This window comes from Mandrillus leucophaeus, unplaced genomic scaffold, assembly GCF_000951045.1.
Source record: "Mandrillus leucophaeus isolate KB7577 unplaced genomic scaffold, Mleu.le_1.0 Scaffold92, whole genome shotgun sequence".
In the NCBI taxonomy this organism is placed as follows: domain Eukaryota; kingdom Metazoa; phylum Chordata; class Mammalia; order Primates; family Cercopithecidae; genus Mandrillus; species Mandrillus leucophaeus.
The window spans coordinates 5,288,464-5,298,582 of NW_012110030.1; the positions used below are offsets into that span (position 1 = coordinate 5,288,464).

Sequence of the window (10,119 nt, forward strand, 5' to 3'; positions counted from 1 at the left end):
GTTATTTTGTGGTCTTCTTTTCCTTCCTTCCTTCCTGTCCTCCTTTTAGTGGAGGTGATTTTCTTTAGTTGTCTTAATTTCTTTCTTTTAAAATTTTTTTGTATGTATCTGTTATATGTTTTTAAATTTGAGGTTACCATGAGATTGCACATCACATTTTTAGCCTATAATTATTTATTTTATTTTATTTCTAATTATCCAACTTTATTTTTCAACTGCGGTGTCAAGAAATGTCACAGCTGCTAGGGTGAATGTACAACTTCCGCAGCTTTCAAACCCAGGCGGGAAGCTACCTGACTGCACAAGACAAGCCATGAGGTGCACTGTTCAGGAAGAAATGGCTGGGTCTCTTCAACAATATTAGTTTAGAGCATTTCAAGGTAACACACACCCTAGTACTGCTTACAAGCCAAAGGAGAAAGGGTAAGGCATCCATCATATATCATACCCCTTGGAACAGGGAAATGAGCATCAATTCTGTGGGAACAGCATCTTTGGATTGCACAACAGCTTGTTTCGCTTGGACTTCCATGGCAGCTGCAGCAGAAGCAGCCATGGTTCCACTGCATTCTGCCTCTGCTTCTTTTGTCTCAGCCCCACTTCCAGCCTCCGCAGCCTCACTTCTGGCCTCGTGGTCCCCTACTCAGATGCTGTTACACAGAGCATGTGCTCTTCCAGCAGCTGTTCAGCCTGAGGATCACTACTGTTGTCCTTTGTATCCACGGGGCCTTCAGACTCGCTTTGCTCTCCAGAGCAGTGCTCCTTCCCCATCTATAGCCCTCATTGCTGTCCTAATCTCCTGGACCAAGATGTCTGCCGCCACCTCCTCAGGTGTCTCTTCCGTATCCTCACCTCCTAAACTGCCATCTCCTCCCATTTCTGTGTCACCAGTTTCACTGGTGTAAGGGGCCTCACACCCGAGGTATCTGTCTGTTGTTCAAGAAACTCTTAGCCATATGGAGACTGGTTTTCTTGAACTGCTCAGCAGTCGACCCAGTCTCATAGGAGGCCACCAAGGGCAAGCAAAGGTGGCCTGGTGGCCGGGGTTGCTTCCATGCACATGGCCTCTTATGGCCCAGAGCGGGGCACCTACAATTCCAACTCCCTCATTGCCAAGATCAACCAGCGTTGGGACATGGTGTCCAAAGAGGAAGGCAGGGACGGGAGCGGCCACGATGGGGAGGGCATGCAGGGCCGGGAGAGCTCCTTCCACTTGCAGACCTTGGAGTCCTATGACTCCATGCCCTGCCTGCCAGAGCACAGCCCCTACTGCCCCAGTTACAGCTACGACTATGATTTCGACCTAGGGTTCCACCGCAATGGCAGCTTTCAGCGGCAGCACAGTGAATGTCGAGACCTGGCCTTGGAGTAGGGCTCCCTCGATGGCTTCATGATGGGCGGGGCCAGGGCCATTTCCAGGACCAGAGCAATCCTGGCACCTTCATGTGCAGGGACCCCTTCAAGACACCCTCGGCCTCCCCTGAGCCTCTATCCACGCCCTAGAAAGAGTTGAACTACGTGAGTGGATGGGGTCTGGGAAGGCCCTCTCCCCAGGCAGCGGCCTCCTTGGCTCTTCTCCCAGTCCATGGCTCCTGACTAAGGCTCGATGGGCGTGCAGGGGGCGGGTGGCTATGACAGCACTGGCCTTACGGATGTGGTCACTTGCAGGACCAGATGCAGGATCGGGATCCACCCAGAAGGAGAGGGTTTGACCCTTCGGACTAGAAGGCATGGGAAGGAAACGGAAGCAGTTCCAGATTTGTAAGGAGCTAGACGCCAAACTAGCCTGGGTTGACGGCGAAGGAGATTTCTCAGAAAATGATCTCCTGGTGACTTCCACTCAGGAGATGAAGAATTCAAAGGTGAGGATGAATTCTGTGACTCTGGTAGGCAGAGAGAAGGACGATGAGGATGAGGAAGTGAAGAGAAGGGAAAAGTAAAGGAGGAGAGACAGGATGCAGGACCGCGCAGCCGACAGGATTCAGTTGGCCTCTTCTGTGTGCAAGTTCTGTAGATTTGAAGAGGAAGAGATCCAGAAGCATCTGCAAAGCAAATTTCACAAAGAGACGCTGCAGTTTATAAGCACCAAGCTGCCCAACAAGACAGTGGAATTCATCCAGGAATACATTATAAACAGGAATAAGAAAATTGAGAAGAGGCGTCAGGAATTGATGGAGAAAGAAAGCACAAAACCAAAACCAGATCCTTTCAAAGAGATTGGCCAGGAGCCCTTTAAGAAGATCCAAGCTGCTCACTGCCTGGCCTGTGCTATGTTGATCCCTGCACAGCCACAGCTTCTCCAGCCGCACCTGCACTCCACTGACCACAATAACCTATTTTTTAAATTAATGGCAACTTAACATTGAATGCATAAACAAATAAGCAAAGTGAAAACTAATAAAAACTCTACACTGCAACTTCATCTCCCTGCTTTTTAATTTTTTGTGATTGTCTTATTATATGTCTTTCTACACTAAGTCTTGAAAATTTGTTGTATTTCTTACTTTTGATAGTTTCATCTATTAGTCTTTCTACTCAAGGTATGAGTAGTTTATGAACCAGAATTACAGTGGTATGGTATTCTGTGTTTTTCTTTGTACTTACTATTACAGGTGAATTTTGTGCAATATCTTCAGATGAGATGAATTATTGCTCATAAACATCATTTTATTTCAGATTGAAGAACTCCCTTTAGCATTTTCTTGTAGAATAAGTCTGATGTTATAAAATCCCTCAGTTTTTGTTTGTCTGGGAAAGTCTTTATTGCTCCTTCATGTTTAAAGGATATTTTTATTGGATATTGCCAAGACCAGCTCGGTCGGGGAGACCCTAACCCAGCAGTGCTAGAGGAATTAAAGACACACACACAGAAATATAGCATGTGGAGTGGGAAATCAGTGGTCTCACAGCCTTCAGAGCTGAGAGCCTCAAGCAGAGATTTACCCACATATTTATTGACAGCAAGCCAGTGATAAGCATTGTTTCTACAGATTATAGATTAAATAAAAGTATTCCTTATGGGAAATAAAGGGATGGGACGAAACAAAGGGATGTGTCTGGCTAGTTATCTGCAGCAGGAACATGTACTTAAGGTGCAGATTGCTCATGCTATTGTTTGTGGTTCAGGAATGCCTTTAAGCGGTTTTCCGCCCTGGGTGGGCCAGGTGTTCCTTGCCCTCATTCCAGTAAACCAACAACCTTCCAGCATGGGCGTCATGGCCATCACGAACATGTCACAGTGCTGCGGAGATTTTGTTTATGGTCAGTTTTGGGGGCTGTTTATGGCCAGATCTGGGGGCCTATTCCCAACAGATATACTATTCTAGGACAATTTTTTTTCCCAACACTATGTGTATGTCATGCCATTCTCTACTGGCCGATAAGCTTTCCACTGGGAAGTCTGCTGCCAGACACATTGAAGATCTTTGTATGTTACTTGTTTCTTTTCTTTTGCTGCTTTTAGGATCATTTCTTTATCCTTGACCTTTGGAAATTTGATTATTGAATGTCTTGAGGTAGTCTTCTTTGGGTGAAATCTGCTTGATGTTCTATAACCTTCTTGTGCTTGGATATTGATGTATTTCTCCAGGTTTGAGAAGTTCTCTGTTATTATCCCTTTGAATAAACTTTCTATCACTCTCTCTACCTTCTTTTTTTTTTTTTTTTTTTTGACAGAGTTTTGCTCTTATTGCCCTGGCTGGAGTGCAGTGGTGCAATTTCGGCTCACTTCAAGCTCTGCCTGGCGGGTTCAAGCAACTCTCCTGCCTCAGCCTCCTGATTAGCTGGGATTACAGGCATGTGTCACCATGTCCGGCTAATATTTTTGTATTTTTAGTAGAGATGGGGTTTCCTCACGTTGGTCAGGCTGGTCTTGAACCCCTGATTTCAGGTGATCCACTCGCCTCAGCCTCCCAAAGTGCTAGGATTACAGGCTTGAGCCACCGCGCCCTGCCTACTTTCTCTTTAAGGTCAATAACTCTTAGATTTATCCCTTGGAGGCTATTTTTCTGGATCTTGTAGATCTTCTTCATTCTTTTGTATTCTTTTTTCTTTTCTCTCCTTTGACTATGTGTTTTTAAATAGCCTGTCTTCAAACTCCTTAATTCTTTCTTATGTCTGATCACTTTTACTGTTCAGACTCCAATGCATTTTTATGCTTGCAGTTGCATTTCTCAGCTCCAGAGTTTCTTCTTGATTTTAAAAAGTATTTCAATCTCTGTTAAATTTATGTGATAGGATTCTGAATTCCTTCTCTGTCTTATCTTGACTTTCATTGAGCTCTTCCATAGAGATATTTTTAACCTACTCTCTGCAAGGTTACATATTTCTGCCTCTCTGGGATTGTTCACTGGTGACTTCGGTAGTTCATTTGATGAGGTAACATTTTCCTTGATGGTCTTGATGCCTGTGGACATTTTTCAGTGTTTTGGAACTGAAGAGCTGGATATTTCTTGTAGTCTTCGCAGTCTGGGCTTCTTTGTACCTGTTTCTATTGGGAAGGTTTTCCAAGTGTTCAAAGGTACTTGGTTGCTGTGATCTAAGTGTTTGGTCACTGCAGTTGTATCTGCATTAGGGGGCACCCCAAGCCCAGTAATACACCAGTTCTTGCAGGCTCATAGAGGCACCACCGTGGCACTCTTGGGTCAGATATGGGAGAATTCTCTGGATTACCAGTCAGAGATCCCTGTTCTCTTCCCTTACTTTCTTCCAAACAAATGAAATCTTCATCCCTGTGCTGAGCTGCCTGAGGGGTGACAATAACGCCCCTGTGAGCATCACCACTAGGACTGCACTGAGTCTGACCCAAAGCCAGCACAGTACTGAGTCTCACCCAGGGCCTGCAGTGACCACTGCCTATTTACCACCTATATTTTCTCAAGGTCCTAGGGCTCCACAATCAGTAGGTGGCAAATCCAGTCAGGCTTCTTCTCTTCCATTCAGAGAGGTGAGTTATCCCAGTCCCTGGGTAGGTATAGAAATGGTAAGCAGGAGTCAGGACCTGGAGTTGGGAACGTAGGAATCTACTTTGTGCTCTATCTAATGTGGCTGAGCTGGCACCCAAGCTGCAAGATTTTTCCATCTTTTCCTCCTCTTTCCTCAAGTAGAAAAGACTCTCTCTGTGGCCACCACTGCCACAGGCCTGCAGCAAATACTGCCTGGCTAGTGTTGATGTTCAATCATGGCCCAAGAGTTCTTCAGTTCACTTGTGGTGAATACTGACAGGCCTGCATCTCTTGCTTCAGGGTAGTGGGCTCCCTTCTGGCCTAGGGCAGGTCCAGAAATACCATGCAGGAGCGAAGGCCTGGAATCAGTTATAGCAGAATCCCACTTGTGGCTGAACTGGCACCCAAACCACAAGATAAAGTCCCCTTTACTCTTCCCTCTCCTTTCCTCAAGCAGGAGTCTCTCCCCATAGCCACCACAGATGGAAATGTGCTGAGTCACACCTGAAGCCAGCATGGTTCTGAGTCTCGCCCAAGGCCCATGGCAATACTGCCTTGCTATCACTGCTAGTTATTCATGACCCAAGGACTCTTTAGTCAGCAGGTGATGAATCCTGTCAGGAATGTATCCTTCCCTTCAAGGCAGCAGATTCCCTTCTGGCTCAGGGTATGTCTAGAGATGTCATCCAGGAGCTAGGGCCTGGAATGGGGGCCTCAGAACTCCGCCTGGTGACTTCTTCTACTGTGGCTAAGTTGGTATTCAATTCACAAGACAAATTCCTTTTTACTCTTCTGTCTCCTCTCCTCATGTGGAAGGAAGGAGTCTCTCCTGGATCTGCAAGCTGTACTGTCTTGGGTTGGAGAAGGGGTGATGCAAGCACTCCTTTAGCCACCTCAGTTGGTGTCTCACTAGATTGCATGTAGCCCAAATTTACTGTCTCCAAGTTCAGCACAGCGCCAGGACTTTCCCAGGAATTATATCCTTTGTGGCTGAAACTGCCTTCCAAGTTAATTTAGAACCGCAGAGCCCTTTGGTCTGTGGTGTTGTGGCTTGTTGGAACTCATGTTCCTACTGCTGGGGCTGACCTAAATAATCCCTCCTTGGGCATCGACTGAGTCCTGCCCCTTCTTGCTTTCTGCTGTGAGAGGGCAGCACTAAGTTCCAATGCAACATTTCACAATCACTGTGCTCTCTCTCCCCCAAGCACACAGATTTTCTCTCTGCATCATGTGGCTGCTGCTGGGAGGTGGGGGCGGGGGGGTGTAGGCGATTTAAGATTGTCTTTTTTAGCCTCTTTCCTTAATATGATATTAAAATCAGGTACTGTGGTTGCTTGCTTGATTTTTGGTTCTTATGAAGGTGCTCCTTTGTGTGGATAGTTGTTCAATCCGGTATTCCTGTTTGGGGGAAGATAGATGGAGTGCTCTGTTCAGCCATCGTGCTTTGCCTCACCCTTCTCTGTTTTCTTTACATATATATATGTATACTTTCATTATGTCCATACATTATGTAATTCATTGGTTTAATTTTGTTCTTTGATAAACACTCTTGAGGCCCTCTCCTTTTCTTCTCTAATCTGAAGTTTATTCTCTAATTCTGTGGGATAGCTTATATCTTGTCGCCTTGGGATTGACATTTAACTTGATCCTAGCAATTCCTATCAACTCCTTTCTGCATTGAACCCCCCTTTTTTGTTTTCATTTCTTTAATCTTAATTTATGACTTTAATTTTAATGGGCCATCTCTTATAGTAGCACACTGGAAATTATTTGAAGAAAAGTAAATTTCTTGAGGATTTGTACCTCTGTTAAAAAATAATTATAACAACTTTCTAAGAATTTCTTAGATGCCATACTCTACTCTTTGCATTTTATGTGTGTTTACTTATTTAATCCTCAAAACAACCCAGTAAGAGAATTATTGATTTCCTGGGAAAAATAAAAACTTAAGAAATTGAAATTTAAGCCCTAAATTATGTAGAGACTTGCTGTTCCAGAATTAAAACCCCTGAAATCCGACTCTAAGTTTGTGTTTTAACCCTACACTATGCAAACACCCAACAGCATTATTCTACCATCACATGTGATGAGTAATTATATTTGATGCAGAATTCTAGCTTCCAGTGTCACTGACATATTTTTTCTCTTTTTATTGTTATTCCTTCTGAAATTCCTATTGTTTATGTATTGTGTGTGGGTCATCTGGTTTTTGTCATCTTTTCACGTTTTTTTCCATTTGTGTTCTGAGAGATTTTGTAACTTTATTTTCCAACACTTTATTATTTTAAATTTCACGCATTTTTTTCTTTCTCTTATTCCCTTTTTGTATACTTATAAACAGTATCTTTTGTCATTTATATATATATACACACACACATATATATACATAAACTGCACATGTTCTCTGTATGATAATCTTGCTGAGCTTTTTCTTGGGGAAATTCAACTGTCAAACTCTCTGTTTCTCTAGAGAGGAATTATTTATCATTCTTCCTGAAGACTGCAAACGCAGTAGCCAGTGTTCTCACAGCAGAGTGGAGGAGGTGGTTTTACTATTCTCTATATAGATTTCCAAAGATGCCCGCCTTTCCACATAGTATTTTCATCCTCAACTATGCTTGGGTCCCCAAGTCTGAGGCAATGTCTGACTTAACCTGTTTAGACAACTGACCTTCAGTTCAAAGCAGGTGATTATTCCTTACAGATTTCCAAACAATTCTCTTTTTATCAGCCCAACATACACCCAACTATCATAAATGCCTCCAATTTATGCAGTTCTGTGATTCAAATGTGTTTTTGCTGGGTTCTACCTATGATTGCATTAGAATGCACTTTCTTCTAGTTCTAATCAGTTATCATGTGTTCATTTGTTTTTAGTTTTCTTTCTTTCCTTCCTTCCTTCCTTCTTTGCTTGCTTTCTTGCTTTCTTTCTTTCTGTCTTTCTCTCTCTCTCTCTTTCTTCTTCTTTTTTTTTTTATTCTCACTCTGTTGCCCAGGCTGGAGCAGTGGCATGATCTCGGCTCGCTTCAAACTCCACCTCCCAGGTTCAAGTGACTCTCCTGCCTCAGCCTCCTGAGTAGCTGTGATTACAGGTGCCTGCCACCACACCCAGCTAATTTTTTGTATTTTTAGGAGAGATGGGGTTTCACCATGTTGGTCAGACTGGTCTTGAACTCCTGACCTCAGGTGATCCACCTGCCTCAGCCTTCCAAAGTGCTAGGATTACAGGTGTGAGCCATTGTGCCTGGGCTGTTTTCAGTTTTCTACAATATATTGCTGTTTCTCCTATTCCATTTTTGATTTTATGGTGTATCAACTTTTATCTCTTTTCCAACATTTTAGTGTGATTTCAGCAGGAAGCAGATGTTTCTCAGAAGTTTGTCTTCATTCATAAATAGAACCCAAAACCTCTAAGTTATCACTGGAAAAGAGAATATCCTCATAAAGAGAGACATGTGGACCCTGGAGACATAATAATTTACCCTGAAAATTATGTTTATTCTGTTATTGTTATGTTACTGGCAGCAACATTCTGACCACTTCTACCCAACCAACTGCCCTTTTAATGTAGATCAAAATATGAACGACTTCCTTCTCTTCTTTCCTCTTTTACTATGTTTAAAAACACTTGATTGTTTTATAAATATTTAATTGAGCTGAAGATAAGAATAATCATTTAAAAGTGGAATGTAGTACGTAAGTAAAGGATCTGGCTAGCAAGGTCTTATCACATCCATATGGGCCCAAGATGTAAGAAAATAAAGATCATGAAGAAATTACTTGACTCCTAATTTTATGACCACTCTCCTCTCATTCCACAGATGTACTTCAATTTGAAGGACAGCCTTGTTCGCAAACAAAGATGAGTTATAGAATACTTCTGTTTATGCATTAATTATCTATTTACATGAAATACTTCACTTGCAAAGTTCCAAAAGTACAGAAAATTCTTCCTTCTTTCAGTAGAAGATTGTATATAGTATGTGTAATGTGTAATGTGAATTGTATATAACAGCAGTGGAGGATAAACTTCACCAATTAAATCATTTTTCACACTTCACCAACAATATGTTGAGAGGAAACCTTATAATGCAGAAGATGTTAAGACTGGCAATATTTTTCTCCATCTACAACTTCAATGGCAGGTGGTTATTTTGACATTGCCTGTGTCATTTTCTTTCTTAAGTGGTAGAATATGCCATCATTTTAAGTATCAATATATGTTATTGCTTATAGAAAACAATCAGGGGATAGGAAATGATTCTAAAATATGCATATTATTTTTAAGAAACAGGCAATAAACTCAAAGGTAGTAGGAAAAATTCAAAATGTGAGAGGAGAACAAGAGAGAAAAATAATCATCAAATTGTTTGAACTGTGAGAACACAAGTTAAGATATCCGGGCTGGCGGGAGGCGAGTTTTGAGAAGAATGAATTGTTAATAGGAAACTTACATAAGCATATGATTTAGAAGGAAAAATTTCAAGTTTTGCACAAAGAGGTAATTATGACAGTATTTCAAGCAAGCATTTGAGCTTATGAAAATGAGTTTTTAAATGTATAGTTGTATTATACAAAACATCATTGCTAATCTGTTTTGCTTAAGATATTGCCATCAAATACCAAGAAATTTTTAAATACTTTTGAAAACTGAAATTTGAGATTCCAAACTTTCAATATTACAGGAGATAAGTATAAGAGGGGGTTCATTGTTATGTCTAAACTTAGAAAGAAAATATGGCTCCTATATTTTGACAGAATATTTGCCTTACATGTACCCAGACCTGATTTCTGGAAAAGTTAGATACAATTGATGCTCTATCCTCCTAAATGAAAAATAAGCTTTCCAATATTGATTGTAAGCATGTATTTTGAAATCACTGAAAATAACAGTATTTGACAACTTATCCATGCTATGGGTTAAATTTTTAAAAATGTTACAGCAGTAAATTTAATTTGGAGAATTTTGTAAGTACATAAAAAGTGAAAAAATTCACATCTTCCTCCATACTGTGCCACGTCTCCTGTACAAGAAGTAAATATACTCCTTTCACTCACTACAGTTCCTGTAGAATAACAAAGGCATAGAGAAAGTCGTGATGATTTTTTTAAGAATAGCATATCATAAACATTAATTATTATGGATTCTTCCACGTGAAATTTAGGGCAATAACTC

At 41.6% G+C, this 10,119-nt stretch overlaps 1 pseudogene; it reads left to right on the forward strand.

Moving 5' to 3' along the window:
- Positions 1–464: 464 nt before the first annotated feature.
- Positions 465–8,809, forward strand: LOC105531898 (annotated as a pseudogene).
- The last annotated feature ends 1,310 nt before the right edge of the window (positions 8,810–10,119 follow it).